The following is a 19074-nucleotide window of genomic DNA, read 5'->3' on the forward strand; positions in this document are numbered from 1 at the left end:
TACAGGCTGCCCCGGAAAGGGCATGGCCTGGGCGAGGCCACTGTGTACCTCTGAGGCTGACCCTAAAGGAGCTGGCAGCTGGTGGCTGTCTGCTGACCACTATTCACATGGCTGGTCTGCACGTTGGGATTTTTTGTGATTTTTTTGCGGTACGTGGGCCTCCCACCGCCGCGGCCTCTCCCGTTGCGGAGCACAGGCTCCAGACGCTCAGGCTCAGCGGCCACGGCTCACGGGCCCAGCCGCTCCGCGGCACGTGGGATCTTCCCGGACCGGGGCACGAACCCGTGTCCCCCGCATCGGCAGGCGGACTCCCAACCACTGCGCCACCAGGGAAGCCCTGCACTTTGGTTTTTGAAGGGAGCACCTGGATGGCTCTTTTCTGCGTCTACCCAAGCGTACAGATGAGCTAAAATCCTGCTTTATTCAAGCAGGGAGACAATAGATAAAGTTCCCTAAGGAACCACCAGGACACAGCAGGATTAGTATATTATATTACTTAGAAAGAAACTGACAGAACCAAGAACGGCAACAGTTAAAAGCCGTTGCCCCTGGGAGACAAGACTGAATCCAAGGAGCAGGGCAGCGGAGGTCTGCTTCAAATATAAGCCTTCTGTACTATTTTATTTTCCTAACCATGTGCATGTAGTTCTTCGATTAAATATTTGCAAATTTAAAAAAAAATTGGGGGTTGTCTGATTCCACACTACATCCCAGAATCATGCCCCAGGCAGGCCTATTTGGAGTGAGCACACAGAACCTTTGCTTTCTCGGGGGGCACAGGCACAGCTGTGAGTGTTTGGCTGTGGCTTGGCAGGCGGTACCTGGCCCATCCATTCCCAAGGTGGGAAGCTGGCCAAGTCCTTCATCTCATGCCCTAAGTGGACAGGTGCCCGGGCCCTGAGAGTGGGGGAAATACCCGCCCCCGCGTTGTGCTGGATTGGGGCCCTCTCCATTTCCACTGGAGAACTGCTGAATTTGCCATCACCGAGAAGAGGGGTGCCCTTTTGCATATCCGGGCCCCTCCCAAACTTTCACATCTATCATTCAGAATCCGAGGGGCAGAGCCTGACACCTGGAGAAGGTCAGCAGTCGGTTGGCACGGGAAGACCGGCTGGTCCAGTGTAAAGTACTCCTTGAAGGATGGCTGGACCAGTGGTTAATGTGGGAGGATCGCTTGGTCAGATGATGTCCCTTATTTAAAAAAAAATTTTTTTTTAAAATTTACTAATGGAATACAACTACTGTACAGGAAGTTAGGAAAATAAAGGCAGATTGGCCATAACTCCACGCGCCCCCCAACTCAGTCATTACTTCCTTGCCATATTTTCTCTCACTTCATTCTCCTCTACATCCATCTATTTTTTTTTTAATCTAGTGGTCATCACACTGTGCATAAATTTGGACGCTTGCATCTTTTGCTAACTTTGTATCATAAGCATTTTCCATGGTGTTACCTAAGCTTCATAACTATCATTTAAAATAGCTGCATAAAATGAGGCCAGGGATTTTGTCCCAGAATCTAATAACACAGGTCCCTGGTGCACAGTAGACAATTCATACATTTTTTTAAATGAACAGAATGCATGATCAGGCCATAATCTGTCTTACTAGTCTCTTACTGTGAGGTATTTAAGGAATTTGTTTCCAGTTTTTCAAACACATTGTCTTATTTCTCTCTCCTGGATAGCCTTCTTGTTTCAATCAATTTCCCCAACAAACCCGTACACTCTGCTCTTTGCTGGCCTCTCCCAAATCACACAGACTCTCTCCTTCACTTATCTTAAATCAACCTGGGTGTGTGGAACAAGCACCAGTGCCTGGCAGTGGGTTACATGAGGAAAAGCAAATCATGTTAATGGGTAGGTTAGCGGAGTGGGGAGCCCTGGACCCATCTGAGCCGGGGCCCCCCACATACTTCAGAGGCAGCGTGTTCTGTCAACACTGCTGTCACCATCAAGTGCCCTTCGTCCTGAAATAGTGGCCCAGGCCCTGCCGGTTATTTCATCTCAGTGCTTACGGTTTTCATGTGAATTTAAACATTCAAACATCATGAGCATGAAACATAAACACTCAACCCGCCATGGCATTTTAATGAGGTTCAACTGGGTTCAACACGTCCCATTACTTACAATTGTGTAAAAGCTTTTCGCCCCAGATCACTTCCTTAGGTCTGGCCCACCATGGCCAAGACAAACTTTGTGTTTTCTGAGCACTTTAAATTTGGGGGAGAATTATTCTGGGCAGATGGTGAACTCCCATAGGGTCCTCCTCGGCTCTGCTTAGCTAGACCAACGGTTTAACTGAGTTTCTCAAAAACTCCTTAAGAGGAAATGACTGAGTGATAAACCATGATCAGAGACCATCACTCACTCACCCTGACATTGTTCCCCCACGCACCCTTGCCTTGCTCCTGCGGTTTTCAAGTCATAGCCACATCTGCAGCTCTTAGATGCTTGCCATGGAGCAAAGAAGGAGTTCTTAATATTCCCATCTGACAGATGTGGCAACTGAGCCCTAGAAAGATAAGGTGACTTGTGAAAGACCACAAAACAAAGAACTGGTTGTCCAAGGTTCCCTCTACTAAACATATCTAGGTATAGACTAAGCTGCCGTAATGAAGACACTTAAAAATGCCCAGTACATAGACAGGTGGTCCAGGCCATTAGGTGATGCTGCCTTCCTCAACACACAGCTCCCATTGTTGTGTCCAAGATGGCTTCTCCATCTTTTTTTTTTTTTTTTTTTTTTTTTTTTGTGGTACGCGGGCCTCTCACTGTTGTGGCCTCTCCCGTTGCGGAGCACAGGCTCCGGACGCGCAGGCCCAGTGGCCATGGCTCACGGGCCCAGCCACTCCGTGGCATGTGGGATGTTCCCGGACCGGGGCACGAACCCGTGTCCCCTACATCAGCAGGCGGATTCTCAACCACTGCGCCACCAGGGAAACCCAATCTTCAGTTTTTGAAAATGTATAGTTTCTCTAGTCTCTGTTTTTCCTTGCAAATTATTTGCTGAAGAAATGTGATTTTTTAGTTATGTAACTTTTAAATAGTATTATATTATATATTAATAAAGTCTTACTTTATGCATACAATCTGAAATAATTCAAATAACTCAAATAATTTTTTAAAGAATCATGTAATTAAAGAATAATGATGTCTGACAGCCAACTTTGTTTCCAGTAACGTAACGTATTGTGATCCTATTTTTTACTTTTAGTCGATGAAATGATTGCTCTTATTTTTAGAGATAAATGTTTAAAGTTTGTGTTAATTAATTTATTCCTTATTTCTGATTTTTTAATATAAGGAACATGTTTTTAAATAGTGTAAGTTTGGGGCTTCCCTGGTGGCGCAGTGGTTGAGAATCCGCCTGCCGATGCAGCAGACACGGGTTCGTGCCCTGGTCCGGGAAGATCCCACATGCCGCGGAGCAACTAAGCCCGTGAGCCATGGCCGCTAGGCCTGTGCGTCCGGAGCCTGTGCTCCGCAACGGGAGAGGCCACAACAGTGAGAGGCCCGCATACCGCAAAAAAAAAAAAAAAAAAAAAAAAAAAAAAGAATTCGCCTGCCAATGCAAGGGACACAGGTTCGAGCCCTGGTAGGGGAAGATCCCACATGCCGTGGAGTAACAAAGCCCATGTGCCACAACTACTGGGCCTGTGCTCTAGAGCCCATGAGCCACAGCTACTGAGCCCCCATGCTACAACTACTGAAGCCCTTGTGCCTAGAGCCCGTGCTCTGCAACAAGAGAAACCACCGCAATGAGAAGCCCACGCACCACAATGAAGAGTAGTCCCCACTTGCTGCAACTAGAGAAAGCCCGCGCACAGCAACGAAGACCCAATGCAGCCAAAAAAATAAAAATAAATAAATTTATTAAAATAAATAAATAAATAGTGTAAGCTTATTAGTTTACAGTTAATTTTATTATACATTCATTAGTCATTCACAGCAAAATAAATTCCAATTAGTTAATTCTAGTTTTCTATTGTATATATATATATATTTTTTGGTTTTATCCAATAAATTTATTTTAGATAAATTTATTCTATGTACAATACAGGCTTGAAAACCTCAGTGATCGGATATACATATACAACTGGGAAACCAAAGTAGAAATTCTGTGTTTCAAATATAAACTATAGATTTTATACAAAATAAAGGGTTTTTTAAAGTTTTACCCAAAGCAAATCAAACCAATAAAAAGGAGATTAATACCAAAGATTAACAAGGTTAATGTTACAAAGAACTACAAAATTAATCCCAAATGTTCAATGCTTGCTATTACAGTTCCAGGTTCTCTTGTGACATTTGAAAATGTTAAACATTTTTTTAACATCTTTATTGGAGTATAATTGCTTTACAATGTTGTGTTAGTTTCTGCTGTATAACAAAGTGAATCAGCTGTAAGTATACATATATCCCCATATCCCCTCCTTCTTGTATCTCCCTCCCACCCTCCCTATCCCATCCCTCTGGGTGGTCACAAAACACCTCACTGTGATAATGCATTCCTTTTAGGATCATGCATTCCTTTTACGGCCAACTCACTCCTACTCACATCCCAGTGGCTGCAACACAGGTGTATGGACATACCAAGTAGCAAGGGAGGGGCTTCCCTGGTGGCACAGTGGTTGAGAGTCCGCCTGCTGATGCAGGGGACACGGGTTCGTGTCCCGGTCTGGGAAGATCTCACATGCCGCGAAGCAGCTGGGCCGCTGAGCCCGTGCGTCCGGAGCCTGTGCTCCGCAACGGGAGAGGCCGCAACAGTGAGAGCCCGCGCACCGGAAAAAAAAAAAAAAAGTACCAAGGGAGGCTGGGTGGCATGTGTCTGGTTCAAACTCAGTTCTATTATCGAACAAAGGGGAATCGGATATCAGTGGACAATCAGTGCACTCCAGCATGTACACTAGGGGTGACCCCAAAGGTGGTAGATGAGGGAAGCTCGGGGAGGGCTCAGTCTCAGCAGCTCTGATTATCCTGGAGTTTGCTCCCTAGTCACTCAGTAGAGCTCATGGCCAGCCTCTCCTGGCCAGGGGATCTGGTTATTATCCATACTATACTGGGCTCAGAACACACGCAAAAAAATGCGTGGGGCTTTCCTGGTGGCACAGTGGTTAAGAATCCGCCTGCCAATGCAAGGGACACGGGTTTGATCCCTGGTCCAGGAAGATCCCACATGCCGTGGAGCAACTAAAGCCCATGCGCCACAACTACTGACCCCACAACTACTGAAATCTGTGCGCCTAGAGCCCGTGCTCTGCAGCAAGAGAAGCCACCGCAATGAGAAGCCCGCGCACCCCAACGAAGAGTAGCCCCTGCTCACCATAACTAAAGAAAGCCCGTGCACAGCAAAGAAGACCCAATGCAGCCAAAATAAATAAATAAATAAAATAATTTTTTTTTTAATCTAAAAAAAAAAAAACATGCATGGAAACTAGTGGGCAAAGCCCACTAGTAGCTCACATTTTAGGAGGCAACAAACATAAAGAGGACATGCTGACCAGAGAACAAAGTATGAAACGAATAGATGACTGAATGGCAAAACATAGACACATACCAGGCAAGGGTTTCCCTGCCAAGGGACCAGGGCATCTAAGGATAGAGTGGAAATCCCTGAACCAGTCCTCAAGCTTTGCCTCCTTCCCACCTTCCATTTCCCACCACCTCCCCTGAGCACTGACTCTCCCCACTCTAAGCAGCTCACCATTCATCCTCTAAGTACACCCTGCCCTTACCTTTTTCCATTGCTCTGCTAAGTCTAGCTCAGAAAGCATCTCCTCACCAAGAGTTCCTGAATCTCTCAAACAAAACTTAGTCCCTTTTATCTCTATAATCCCAAAGCACTTTTTTATATGCAGATCACATCACTTATCACATTGTTTGTATTGTGATCAGTTGGGTATAAATGTGTCACTCCACCCTGTCTAGAATAAGACTTTCACCAAATCTTGTACCCCCAGTGCTTAACACAGTATCTGGGAAATAGTGAGGGTTAAACAAATGAGTGGCCCTTAAAATGACCCTTAAAATTGTGTCATATTTATCACCATACACCTGGTGCCCAATATATGCACAATGCCTGGCTTATAGTTGGTGCTCAATAAATGGAGTTTGATTGACTTAATTTGAACTTAAAGAGAAGTGCAATCAGTCACAGCAAAGACAGGTCCCAGAAGACACAACTCACATGGTTGCCAACCCAGTCCAGTTGTACCAATGGGATTTTCAGAGTCTGTAGGTCCCATATGCCCAGTTTGGTCTGCCCAGTGGATGCGAGGCTTGTGGTGCGTTTGGTGAAGGTTGTCGGGGGCTGGGGCCAACCATGCTGCACTTGAGGCTCCCATTACTTTCCTTTCCCCATGCTCACTCCCCAAGGCTCAGTCCATAGCCTGGATCTCTGGTCCCCATCCTCCATTCCCAGGGAGACTCAGGTCATCAACAGGGCTCTACTGGATCACTTTATATTCAGTGCCTCTTGGGTGCCAAGCACAGAGCTCGGCACTAAGGTAGAGCAGTGAACTAGACAGATATGATCCCTGCCCACATGGCATGTAACACCTAGCTAGGGCTCACACTAAGTAAATGACCCCAAAGTGACACGGTCAGGTGTGCCTGTCACCTTGAAAGTAGCATATGTCTTCAGGACACCAGGCACTTCACACTCAATCTGTTTCCCCTCCTGAACTGGGATTCAGAGAACCTGAGTGAGAGTCCACCATCAGAGTTCCAGACCTGCCACCTGCCAGCCACGAGCACATCCTTTCTCCTCTCCAAACCTGTCCCCTCATCTGTAGAATGAGGTCAGTAACAACACCTGTTCTGCCTTCCTTTCTGGGTTAGATGAGGACTAAATAAGGTATGTGAAAGGGCTTTGTAAGCTGTAATAAATGTTACTTATTACTGTTGTTGTAATTAGTATTATTATTCCCAAGTAACCCTTCCTCTTGATTTTTCCCTCTGATTGTCAGGGGTGCCAACATTCTCCCAGCCCCCTAGCCTAAGGGTATCTGTTGTTTCTCTCTCCCCAAACCCTTCCTTCCCTTCATCAGACACCGAAGCTCAGCTGGTTTCCCTGAGGAGCACATTCTTCCTCCCTCCCCCTGGCTACAATGATTGGCTCAGAGAATGGGCATATGACCCAAGCCAGTCAGTAGGAGTCCTTCTGGGATTTTCCCACCAAAGCTGTGGAAGAAATGGTCCCTTTCTGCTGAGAGGATCTGCATCTGGGGTTCCAGCAACGACTGATACCATCGTGTGGAGAAAGCTTGTCTGAAGAATAAGCCAAGCAGAGAAAGACTATCATGGATCAAGCTGTTCATAAGGCCAGATGTAATCCCAGATTTCCCAGGCACTCAAATGAAGGTAAGCTGTCTTGTATATAAGCTGATTGAGTTGGGTTTCTACCACTCAAAAATGGAAGACTCCTGACCAATTCAAGACTCAAAACTTAGGTGATATGTTCTATTTGTCCATTTCTTTCAACTCCAACCATTGATCTACTGGAGCTTGTAAACAGTCTTTGCCACTACATAGTTCTGCCATCATCCTGACCAGACTCTCTTTGTCTCACACCGGGAGGCTGCCTGGTGGGAAGAGCTGAAGGATTAGAGCCAGACAGACCTGGAGTGAATCTCGGCTCCACGTGATCTTGGGCTTCTCTGGCCCTCAGCATTTTCCTCTGTAAAGTTGGACAAATAATCCATGCCATGCATGGCTGTTGTGAGTATGAAATGAAAAGATATCTATTAGGGCCTGGCGGAGGCTCAAGAAGAGGCAGCTATTATTGCCATAACAATATAGTGGCCTCCTAGCTCTGTCAGTAGGGGGAAGGTTATGCATTGATCCTGTTTTCATTTGGGGGGCCCTGATTATCTTCCTCTGAGCTCAGACATTAAAAAATGGCCATAGCTCAGTCTGAGAAAATGGGGCCCAGGCAGCTTGGATGATTGGGAGCCACTGGAGCAGGACAAGAGTTGATGGAGCTGCTGGAGGAATGGCGCTCGGGCAGGGATAGTCTCCCAGCATCAAGGAGAGGGGCCCTGGGTAAAGAAGTCCCAGCCACCAAGCAGCCAATCAGAGGCAAGTGCCTGAAGAGGCCAGGCCAGATGAGGTCAGAGCTGGGATAAAGGACTGGTCCTCAGATATAAGGAGAATCCTCTCCCAGGAGACGTTGAGGGTGGGGTCAGTGCTTAGGAACTTAGTACATTCGTGACTTGCGGTGCCTGTATAGTTTGTAGGCTTTCTGCAAAATACCAAACTTGTTCCTTTTATTGACCTCTGGTCTGGCTTATGTTCCTGAAGGAAGAGAACAGGACTAGGAGTTTGGTGTCTGGGACTCTAACCTCATTTGCAGTTGATGAGCTCTGTGACCTTGCGAAAGCAGTTTCCCCTCTCTGGGCCTTGGTTCCTTCACCAGTTGAGGGGGATGGCAGATGTTCTCTAAGTTCCCTTCCAAAGCTAACAGGCCATCCCCAAGCCCTCAAGGGTTCATCAGACTGGCCGGGCTCCACTACCTGAGACCACACCGGAGTTTTTGTTTTCAAAGAATCCAAGATAGGGCAGGGGGAGGGAGCAGCCTCCTCAATTTTCATAGCTGTTTAATCTAAGAGAAATGATGAGGTGTGCATTGAAGGTGGGTAGTCCTGGGGACATTCTCCCCACTGGACAGTGCTGCCTCTGTGACAGCTCCACATGGAGAAAGGTGAACCTCAAGCTAGAGGGTGACCATCCCTGTTTAACAGCTTTCCATTTGTTTACCAAAAAAATATTGCTCCATCATAAAAATTCCCAAAATAGTTCCTTCCCTGGCCAGACTGACTGGCGGGCGCCCAGCTTGGGAGCCCAGCCTTGCTGGAGACACGCTCTCAGCCAGGCAAAATTAGCGGGGAAAGTCGGGGGCTGCAGTTTGAAGACCACCAGCCCCACACATCCTGTGGGGTGCAGCTGGGAGGGTTAGAGCCACAGAATCGTCTCTCTGGGGGGATCTGGGCAGTGACAGGATTTTCTGAGGCTCAGCAAGTTTATTTTTAGCTAAGAAGGGCTTCCTCTGCTCTAAGGGGATTGGCGGGTGGATCTCACTGGCTGGAGGTGGAACAAATGCTTTGCTCTTTGCTGGAATTCTCTCTCCCACACTCGTATTCTGGCACCTTCTCATCCCACAGTTCTCGACTTAAAGCAGCTCTTCAGAGAACCTTTCTCTTAAAGCCCTCCCCTGAAACGACCCAAATGAGGGCTTCAGCTATCCAGTCTCAAAAGGTTCTCCCTTTTCCCTTTGGAGAACTTACCACAGCCTGTACTTACAAATGTGAACGTCAGTCTTTCCCACAGGCTGTAAGGCTCTTGGGCAGAGAACGTTGCTTAGTACTTATCCCCAGTTCCTTGTACATAGTAGGTGCTCAGTAAGTATCTTTTCCATTTACAGAATGACTTAGTAACTTGCTTGAGACTTAGAAAAGCCAAATAACTTGTCCAAGGTCATGTAGCTCACAAGTGCCAGAAGTGGGATTTGAACCCAGGCCTGTCTGATTCTAAAACCCAGGTCTTAACCCCACTGTCCTGTACCACGTGATCCACAGGGCTGGACAAGTCACCACATGAGAGGCCCTGGAGCAGCCATAGTTGTGTCTTCTCTTTCACGTTCTTCCTGCCCCCTTGGCAGGGAGGAAGGAGGGTATATAGGCTGCCCCCAAGAAGACTCAATACTTATCCCAGTGCTTCACATATAATAATAGGTGCTCAATAAGTAAGTGTTGGGCGAATGTTCCCTTTGCCAGGGACCCCAGACATCTCCTAGGGGCATACCAGTCTTGTGGGGACCTGTTTCCATTTGGGGATAAGAAAGTGAGGGAGAGGGACATATAAAAATGATTCTATTCCATCCCTCCAACTGATCTCTCCTCCTACCCACCACCCCAACTAACCAGAGCAGGACGCCAAATAGGAAAATGACCCAGAGTTAAGAGGCATCTTTACCAACAACTTGCTGTGGCAGCTAAGAGCTTCCAGGCTGGATTTCTAAGCACAAGTGGGCAGGCCCTTCCTGGTCTCCTCAAAGTTCCTGCTTTTATACCCAGACCTACTCCATTCCAACCACCTCATACCGTACACAAAGCTTTCTTAACTTTACGTGAAGTGGGAATAAATTCACCTTAGAATTCAATAAATTCAATTCAATTAATGAACTAATCCACCTTAGAAGAAAATGCTAATTTTATTGATCTAGAATATGCAATCTAAGTGAATAGAATGGCTTGCCTTGCAAACCCAGCTCTAAGACAAGCCCCCTTCGCCACATCCTGGGAGGAGAGAGAAAGAAACAGTGAGAGAAACAGAGAGAAAGCAATCTGAAGAGGAAAGATGTTTCCTCAGGCCATTCCACTCAGTGAGTAGAGGCTCCACGGAATGGAGAGCAAGATGGCAGATATTCCCTCAGCAGCTGGTTTCAATTCCCACAAAGCTTAGCACCTTTTCAGCACCTTGAGTGGATTCTGATGCGTGAAGATGTGTCTCTTTTCATATATCTTGGCCCCTAAATCCAAGGCAACTACTTTGTGATACACAAAGCCACATACATCCCATTTTAGTGGGGAAGTGGTCTTCAAGGGGTAATTTTATGGGACATGATTTTCTTCTTTACATACGACTTTAGAACCTGACCTTAACTTAGCATCCAACAATATTGTCATTCACGTTCGTTGTGGGGAAATCAGACCATAGATCCAAACAAGAAAAAAAACAATCCCCTGGAATCTTACCATTCAGGGATAACCACTATGTGTTTCTGAGGTGCTTTTCTCAAGGCAAGTGTGTACAAATGTGTATTTATTATATCCATATTTTCTAAATGGAAAACTGGAAAGAAGATGGACTTTTGAAATCTACAAGTTGTGATTTTTTTTTTTTCAAAGCCTTTTCTTTAAGAATACAATGGGCTTGATTCTTTCCTTTTCAAACTCCTCTTTATACTCTGGGCCAATTTTCCACACTGTTAATATTTGTACCAGAAAGCTCCTTGGCATCCTCAATTCTAAGCAGGTGAGAGTCAGAATCACTCCCAATGGAAAAGGGGCCAAAGGAACCAGGATGAATCTTTTCCTTCTTCCCAGTTTGGCCTCTGGTTAGTCCTGTAGGGGAAGCAGGCCCAAGAAGACTGAATCACATCCATAAATCATGCCTGTGCTCTGCCTCCCCCTCCCCCTGAGGCTGAGCCATCATCACTGTGGTACAAAGGATACCATGTACCATTGGGTCCAGGTGGTACCCAATGCTTGTGCCATCTGGAAACAGGTAAGCTCATCACCATTTCCTGTTGAGACTAGGTGACACAGGGAGAAACAGAAGAAGCACTTAGACTGCGAGGGAGATTTAGAAAATAGACACCCTCCCATTGCCCCATTCAAACCATTTCTAGGTTCAGCTTGTTTCTTTTCCCAGATGAGAAAGAAGCGATAATTTTGGCAGAGCTGAGGGTGGGAGAAGAGCTGAGGGTGGGAGAAGAGCAGAGTGTCTGCACGGCCTCCCCGGCCTCCTCGACTCTCCTCCTGCACCTCATCCTCACCGCCTGCCTGCCCTGCCACCCAGGATGCCTCCTACCATGGCCACTTCAGCGAGTTCCCACTTGAACAAAGGCATCCAGCAGATGGGCATGTCCCTGTCTCAGGGTGAGGAAGCCCAAGCTATGCGTATCTGGATTGACGGTGTTAGATGAGTTGCCTGAGTGACATTTTGATGGTTCTAGTACTTTTCAGTCTGAAGCTCCAACAGTGACAAGTATCTCATCCTTGCTGCCATGTTTCAGGACCTTTTCTGCAAGGACCCCAAGTTGGTGTTCTGTGAAGTCTTCAAATACAACCGAAAGCCCATGGAGACCAATTGAAGGCACACCTGTAAATGGATCACAGACATGGTGAGCAACCAGCACCCCCGTTTTGGAATGGAGCAGGAATATATTCTCATGGGCACAGATAAACACCCCTTTGGTTGGCCTTCCAGCCACTTCCCTGGGCCCCAAGGTCCATATGACTGTGGTGTGGGAGCAGACAAAGCCTGTGGCAGGGATATTGTGCAGGCTCACCACCAGGCCTGCTTGTACACTTGTGTCAAGATTTCAGGGACAGAATGCCTAGGTCATTCCTGCCCAGTGGGAATTCCAGATAGAACCCTGTGAAGGAATGGATATGGGACATCATTTCTGGGTGGCCCGTTTCATCTTGTGGCATGTATTTGAAGACTTTGGAATGACAGCAACCTTTGATGCTAAGCCCATTCCTGGGACCTGGAACGGCGCAGGCTGCCACAACAACTTCATCACCAAGGCCATGAGAGAGGACAATGGTCTGAAACACCTTGAGGAGGCCGTTGAGCAATGGAGCAAGCAGTACCTGCATCTGAGCCTATGATCCCAAAGGGGAGCTGGACAATGCCCGCCACCTAGCTCGACTCCATGAAATCTCCAACTTCAATGACTTTTCTGCCGGCGTGGCCAATCCTGGAGCTAGCATCCGCATTCCCAGGACCGTAGGCCAGAAGAAGGGTTACTGTGAATACCATCACTCCTCTGCCAGCTGTGACCCCTTTTCGGTGACAGAAGCCCTCATCTGCACGTCTTCTCAATGAAACTGGCAATGAGCCCATCCAGTACAAAAACTAAGGGGACTAGACTTGCAGCCATCAAACGCCTCCTAATACTACATCCCGCTCCTACTCTTGTCCCTCTCTCCATTGTCCTAATAGCTGTAACTCGAAGGATGGAGTATCAAGGTCTTTTTTATTCCTAAAAAAAAGGGAAACAGAGAGTTTGAAGCGCAGCAGGGTTCAGTGTTTAGGGATAACTAGCCAAAAAAAAAAAAAAAAATTCAACACACTATGTATTTTGTAAGGGCCTGGTTCCATTTTGCTTTGCTTTCTTCAATATTTGGTGGTTGCAAATCTAGTCCAAGATTGGCTGTGGATTTGCAAAATCAGTGGTTTTGATTAAGTATTTGGACTTTGATCTTTGAATGGAATTAACCTTAAAAAGAAAATAGTGCTGCTTAGATGAAAGAAATTACCAGAAATCTCCCCTGGGCGGAGAGTCGAGTTACTTCTACCCCATGGCCAAGTGACTACTAAGGAATTTGATAATTACCTTTTCAGTTAGAATAGCACATATTCACTGCTCAGATTCAAGAACTTGTTTTAAAATGCAACTATAAATAGTGCAGGTACTTCCAGTTTCTAACATCAGTCTTGCAAATTTCCTGTACTTATGAATAGCCTGTTGTTCAAGCCACCCAACCACAGTCAGCAAATGGACTCGCGTGAGCTAGCACCCCTTCACCACCTTTGTATTTATTTAACCAACTTGCTCTCAGAATAATTTAAGATGACTTTTTAAAATTACATGCAATATAATAAAGCAAAACAATAGATATACAAGAAAGGTTTTAAAGGAGAAAACAAGAAAAAAAACCAGAAGATGAACATGCTAAGGGTGAAATTCAGTTCTGCAGGTTATGAGGATCTGAGGCTCAAGATTGCTTCAAATTTGAATATAAGCAGGGACTTCCCCGGTGGCGCAGTGGTTAAGAATCCGCCTGCCAAGGCAGGGGACACGGGTTTGATCCCTGGTCCAGGAAGATCCCACATGCCGTGAAGCAACTAAGCCAGTGAGCTGCAACTACTGAGTCCGCATGCTGCAACTACTGAAGCCCACATGCCCAGAGCCCCTGATCCGCAACAAGAGAAGCCATCGCAATGAGAAGCCCGCACACCGCAACGAAGAGTAGCCCCCGCTCACCACAACTGAAGAAAGCCCGCGCACAGCAAGGATGACTCAAGGCTCCAAAAAAAAAAAATTGAATATAAGCAGAAAAAGGGTGAGACATGGTCAGTTATATGATCTATAGTGTCCATAAAATAAAAGCCAGGTGTTTAGGGGAAAAACAACTATTCCTGGAATAAAGAACTAAGAGAAATTTCTTCTGTGGCTCCTCATAAAGAAAACATTCTTACCAGAGATATGACAAGGAGTTCCATAAGTCCTTCTCTTACAAACTCTCAATGTAGGCTGATGACTTCTTCAGAAATCTGAGTTTGTTAAAAAGCATTTCCACTGGAGATGGAAAGCACATGGTTCAGATCCACAGCTGGTGTGATTCAAAGAGAGATTTTAAGAACTGAAAGAATACATAAACTGTATAACCTTCAGACCATCCTCATCAAATTTTATTTCTCTAAACCAAGCATTTGTAAGCATCATAAGCACGAGTTTATGGATGCTTTCCCCCTAACCAGCACTTGTGATGCTAGTTAAACATCACTCTATTTGCTTTAACTTGAGCCAAGTCAGGGGTAGGGTCAATGTCCCTGTTGGATAGTGCAGGGAAGTAACCACACCTCATCCCCACCAACCCCTTTCTCCTCTTACAGGGAAAAGTTACAATGTCACGTTCTCTCTTTTGCCCCCTTTACCATTCAAGGTCTAATTGGGCCCATCTCAGGATACCTTTCTCATGCAGTACTGCTTTTAGACAAGTAGAGCTCATGCCCCCGATCTTTTGCCCCACACCCCATATCTTCTCTTTGGGGTGCTCTCCAGTCCATCTGTCCACCTATCCTCTTCCCACTCCCCAAACTTATGGGGTTGACCAGATATCCTGAGGGGTTCCAGAATTCATGTCTATGGAGTTGTCCCGGGGTTCTGGTTGGGTCCAGGTTTCAGGAGGACATCAGTGAGAGCAGATAACTCCTGCTGGCTAAAAAGATATTCCTTTCATGGGATTGCATGGGACTGGGCTTCTGGAATGGTGCTGACATTCTGATTTGGAGTGACTCACGCACATCAGACACAGGGCGAGTACAGGGCTCTGGGCTATCAGGAATCACCACTGACTGTTAGTTTTGAGCTGGGGGGGGGGGCTGGGCATCAGTTCTCTTCTGCTCCTTCTCCTCACCCCCACCGAAAAAAAAATCAGGGCCAGGGGACCCCCACACAGTGGGTGTTACTGCTGATATACACAGGCAGTTTATCTGTCCACTTTCTTCCAGCTCCTACCTCGTGATCTTAGGAGGAACAATGTTTCCCTTTTTCTCTCTTCCTTCACTTTATTCCATTTGTCAACAAAAGCCCAAGCCCTAATCACATCTGATCAATTTAAACAGTGTGGCTAATAATAATGCCTTACAGAAGAAAGAGAAAGCCACAAGTGTAAAAGTCGAATTAACCATATACTCAAATACCAGAACCATCAGCACCCCGACCCCTTAGAATATCTAAAGGTCCCATTCTCAGTTCTCACAAAGTCTTCATCTCGGGAGAGGCCACAGCAGGGAGAGGCCCGCGTACCGCAAAAAAAAAAAAAAAAAAAAAGAATTCTTATTTGGTTTTATAGTTCTTCTATTTAAACACAGTTGGTGAAAAAGTAGTGTTTCATACTTGCACTAATTCCAAACGGGCAATATTTCAAATATATATGAAGTTAAACAAGTTTCAAGGATTAACTAAACCATATAGCCATATATGACATAGGTTTTATGGGAAAATGTATTCTCAGTTCCCATCACCACTTTATAATTGAACTCCTGGTGTAGCAAGTTGGGTACTTCCTATCCAATGTCACCTACACACACGAAAAGCACAAATTAGGAACACTGACCAGCACTAGCAATGAATCATGCCTGAGTATCTAAAGAAGGACAGACTCTTCCAGAAGCGGTCACTTCTGGAAGCAATGAATTCTTCCAGAAATTCATTTGAGATATCAGTGCAACAAAAACAATTACAACAAAAATCCTTTGATAGTGTGTACACATGTCCACACAACGCACCCACGCAGGTATACACACATACCGCACAAAGATTTCTGAGGTGTGAGGGTTGGATCAGGCATTAAAGCCCTGACAATTACCACAGGTTCAGGTTTACTATATTAAGACTTGTACTTAGGAGCATGGGCTTGCATTGTCTCTCCAAGAAAGTGATACAGACATTGGGAAGAGCTGTATTCTTTTCCTTGCAGGCTATTGGGAATATTTACACCTCTTACCAAAAAAAAATATGGCCCATACTTTTGCTCATGAAAACATAGACATGTGTCTGTATGAAATTAAATTACTCTTGATGGGTTTAGTATAAAATGGGGGTGAAAGAGCAGTGAATTAAAAGACAGCCATCCTCAATTCCAAACCAACTCTTCTACTGACCGTGTGACCCTGGGTAAGTTATCTCACGTGTCTGAATCTCGGTCTGCTATGCTGTGAAAGAGCAGGGTTAGGCCAGAGTGACATCAAAGAGTCCTTCCACGCTGAATGTCCAGGACTTTTCCCTGTGACCAGCCTCAAGTCACTTCAGGCTGTCGTCGTGTCCACACAGGCCCTGGGGCACCAGTGCCAAAGCTGGGAACCTCTGACCAATCTCCTAGGTAAGAACTGAATCTCGTTGGCACTTGGGCAAATGTCTGTACACTCTCGCCTCCCTCCTCTTTCTCCAGACGTTTGGTGGCCTCCTGTGTACAAAAACTCACAGACCTTTGTGCTGCTGAGTATAAACAGAGCGATGTTCATACCCTGAAACCATGAGGGAACAGCTGATGGTATCGTAACAAAAGACAGAAAGCTTGGCAAGCTCGTCCAAACCACACAGCAAATTCACAGCATGCCGCTCACCCACTGTAGGAGGAGCTGGGGCTGTTTACCGAGGCTGATGATTTTCCCTTTTCTCACCTGCCAGCTCCGACCCCTGGAGGCCCAGGCAGCAAGCCTGGATCGAGGATGAGGATGGAATCTTCCTCTGGCTTCCAATCCCCTGGAGCCTCTAGCGTTGGGCGGCCCCTGAGAATGTTCACCGGCTGCAGTCCTGGCCACACAACAGTCAGAAAAAGCCCCTCCTAAGTCCTGGTATTCCTAGCACAGAAATGCAACCTCCAAGACTAAAGGGGGAGAGAGGAGAGCTGGGTGAAATGCTGTGTGTGGCAGGGTTCTTCTGGAGCGTTGAGTTACACTTTTATAATTCTAACAAGTGATGGATGTGTTTCTGCCACACGCATCTAGAGGCTAAACCAGGGTATGCTGAGAACCCAGAACTAGGCCTGCATTGTGGGCTGAATTAATTATTCTGTCACTGGATTGCAAGGCCCAAGAAGGTCAGGGTTTTGTCTGTTTTGCCCACTGTTGTGGGTGTGGCTTGGCATCCAGGAAGTCTTCCATAAATATTTGTTGTATACTTGTCAATTAACCAAAAAGCAGGTACGCTTTGAGTGAGAGGAAGTTTATTTTTTTAAAAAAAATAGTGCATGGAGGGTCTGGCCAGAGAAAAGACGATTACATTCAAAATGAAGGATGTGGAAAGGGGCCACTTTGCAGGGCAGGTCAGTGTTGTAGCCTTTCCAGAACCACAAGCATGCACCCCAGAAATCTTGTGAGCCACCCTAGGCTGCTGTTTTGCCTCCCCAGCTTTAAATACATTACATACAGGGGGAGGCTATTAGCTCTTGGGGTGTGACATGGTGAAAGTTGCTGTTTGTCTCAAAAGGTCCAGCCTTGGAAAGGAGCCCCTGGTTAGCTGAGAGCTGGGCCCTCTGTGGGGCAACTTTGACCAGGCCAAAGCCCTCATTCCCACTGCTCCTGAGGTGGTGGTGGGGTGGCAGCAAGAGTGGAGGAGAGAGGAGGCCAAGAAAGCCTCTTTTTTTCCCCACTCCAAGCCCGCTCCCCACAGCCATGGTCTTGAGATCTTTTCTCTCCAGGGTCAACAGGCAGCAGATCCCTCTACCTCTTCCATGGATAGCTCTCTCCTCTTTGGTTTGTTGCTAATTTCTGAAAAGAAGGTTCTGGGACCTGAGATTGTCCTATCCCCCCAAAGACTTTCGCACCAAGGGAGGTGTGAATGTGCTGGGAGCAGATGGTGCCATTAATAGCAGCCGGGGTGGAAACCCCCCCAGACAGCTGGTCTTGTGAATCTCACAGCCTGTTAAGTCTGGTTGGTCTATCCTGAGGGCTCCTGACACCAGGTCCTGGCAGGAGAATGCAGGCAGGGGCGTGGGGGGACATATCTACTTCTTTATCTGCTGAAACTGGTTCTAGAGCCCAGTGTGGGCAACTTCATAGGCTTTTGAGGATTCAGTGAGATAATGCATGGGCAGCACTTAGCACAGTGCCGGGGAAACAGGCACGCATTCAGCAAATATTTATTAACAGTTACTCTGTGCCAAGTACTGTTCTAGGCACTAGGGAGACAACTCTGAACAAAATAAAATCCTCTTCCTCTGGAGCTTCCATTCCACTGAGGGAGGCAGACAATACTTACACAATATACGATGTGCCATGAAAAAAATAAAGTAGGGTGAGGGGGTGGGAGGCTTCCATCCAGACTGGAGTGTCAGGTAAGGCCTCCCTGAAGGAGGCCACAGAACAAGAGCCACCAGCACTCCCAGAGGTGAGGGAGCTGAGTCTAGAGTAGGACGTTCACTACGACGTGTGGCTGTGCCTTAACGCAAAGTGGGGTGTGATGGGGAGGAGAAGAGGAGGAGGGCTGTCATTATCCATCCTTCTTCCTTAAAGAGAGCTGGGTATAGTTTGAATGAACTTTCCAGAAGCCCTTCCCTCACCTGTTGCAAAGGAGCCATTTTCCGGAAGCGCTGCCTATTAAACATTGTCTCCAGCACTTCAAACCAGCATCACCGGGACTTCCCTGGTGGCTCAGTGATTAAGAATCCACCTGCCAACGCAGGGGACGTGGGTTCGAGCCCTGGTCCGGGAAGATCCCACACGCCGCAGAGCAACTAAGCCCGTGCGCCACAACTACGGAGCCTGCACTCCGTAGAACCCACATGCCACAACTACTGAACCCACGTGCCACAACTACTGAGCCCTTGCTCCTAGAGCCGGTGCTCGGCAACAAGAGAAACCACTGCAATGAGAAGCCCACGCACCACAACAAAGAGTAGCCCCCGCTCAACGCAACTAGAGAAAGCCCACACCCAGCAACGAAGACCCAATGCAGCCATTAATTAATTAATTGATTTAAAAACCACCATCACCATCCCCTATGGGTTGGGGGGGAGGGGTGGCTCCTGCCCCCAACAGTCAGGGCCTCTCA

The 19074-nt window shown here is 46.8% G+C and overlaps 1 pseudogene; it reads left to right on the forward strand.

The window, feature by feature from the left end:
* Window positions 1-11595: 11595 nt before the first annotated feature.
* Window positions 11596-12651, forward strand: LOC131751931 (glutamine synthetase pseudogene; annotated as a pseudogene).
* The last annotated feature ends 6423 nt before the right edge of the window (window positions 12652-19074 follow it).

The sequence above is a fragment of the Kogia breviceps genome, chromosome 3 (assembly GCF_026419965.1).
Source record: "Kogia breviceps isolate mKogBre1 chromosome 3, mKogBre1 haplotype 1, whole genome shotgun sequence".
Classification (NCBI taxonomy): Eukaryota; Metazoa; Chordata; class Mammalia; order Artiodactyla; family Physeteridae; genus Kogia; species Kogia breviceps.